Below are 1769 nucleotides of genomic sequence, written 5' to 3'. Positions count from 1 at the left end.
CACAAAATGTTCAGTACATAAATTCAACTTCCAATAAAACTCGGCTCACAATTTTATGTAGTCAACATAATAATGTGCATAGGCCCTGCTATTGGCGACTACATGCATCACGAAGTAAAAAATTATGTGGTCTTTGGAAAGTATCATGTGCGGGTCCACCTCATACTTGCACTCAACCTGTTATATCTGGTGGACATCACAATTGCACCTCAAAATTTATATGTAGGCATATCATCACAATTGCACCTCAACCTGTTATACGAACAAGAGAGCAGTGCACATGAAATCTTTTATGGTACACCATCTCAAAATCCCGCAACACAAACATTTATACCCATAGCAATACCAGAGTGGATGTCAAGAGTTGGGTTACCATCCTCCCCCTCGCAGCAAGATATATTGTTAATGGGAGGACAAACTTCAGAACAGTATACTGATGTGAGGCAACATCGACCTGAAGTTCCACCACAAGATGAGGAATTTATTGAGGAAGAGCAACAGCTACAACGACGCAGGAGAAGAGCTCCAGATAGATATACTCCTGGTAGTAGGGCTCTTCCTCGGCATCGATAGATGGTTTGGGCAAAAATTTTGTCTTACTTATGCTAACCATTTTATGTATGTGAATGTTCGATGATCTGTAAGACAACTTAAAACCTGCTATTTATGCTCTCTTATTTATATTCAGCATGCAAAATATAGTATTCTCTACGTTCTTTTATACTTGAGTTGAATATTATTCCAAGTCATTTCACTACATATTTCGCTCCTTGGTTCATAGGAATTCACATGTGAAGGAAGAAGAAGTTTATTATTACAAAATATACTCGGAGGTCAATGAAAATATGAGAGGCGCAACAACACACCAACTAATAGAAGAAGGAAGTACCCGTATACATGAAAGTTTGGCTTATAGCACAGATGAGATCCTGGAAGCAAAAACAACTACAAATGAAATTTATAGATGTCTTCTACATACTTGGGGGGAAGACGAGGATGTTGTCCTGTCTCTCTCTAACTAAAAAGCACTTGATAAACAAATAAAAGCTAAAAAACAGAGGAAGTCATCCGTCAGTACCTTCATGAATATATTAAAAAAAAAGACAAACTGATATTATCATGGCACTGAAAAAAAAAAAACTCTTCCATTACCATGTTTTTCAGCCCAATCATTAACGGGTTGCATTGAAAACAGAAAAATGAAATTGCATATAACGAAAATTAATAAATTCAAAGAATGCGCCGGATTAGAGCGCGTATTGTTTGTGAAAATGAAGAATGCGCCTAATCAAATGGCGTATTCTTTGAATGCGCCAACTATAATGGCGCATTCAATAAATACGCTAAACAATCCAACGTATTTGATGCTTTTAAAATTATTTAAAAAAACTGCTCCTTCCCTTAAATGTCACATTAAACGAGCTTGTTTCCAAAATTTTGCCCTCTCCTTATGAGGTGCAATTGTGATGTCCACCAGGTATAACAGGTTGAGTGCAAGTATGAGGTGGACCCGCAGATGATACTTTCCAAAGACCACATAATTTTTTACTTCGGGATGCATGTAGTCGCCAATAGCAGGGCCTATGCACATTATTATGTTGACTACATAAAATTGTGAGCCGAGTTTTATTGGAAGTTGAATTTATGTACTGAACATTTTGTGAGATTGACCAACCATTAATTGCAGCTTGTAAGTCTTCTTTGTTATGAAAGATTTGTCCTTCATAAACTTTCGATGGAATGGTCGCTTCTGTTGAGCTAACAATATT

The sequence above is a fragment of the Dendrobium catenatum genome, unplaced genomic scaffold (genome assembly GCF_001605985.2).
Source record: "Dendrobium catenatum unplaced genomic scaffold, ASM160598v2 fragScaff_scaffold_621, whole genome shotgun sequence".
Lineage (NCBI taxonomy): Eukaryota > Viridiplantae > Streptophyta > Magnoliopsida > Asparagales > Orchidaceae > Dendrobium > Dendrobium catenatum.
The sequence above is the reverse complement of the archived record's forward strand: the minus strand, read 5'-3'. Positions refer to the sequence as shown.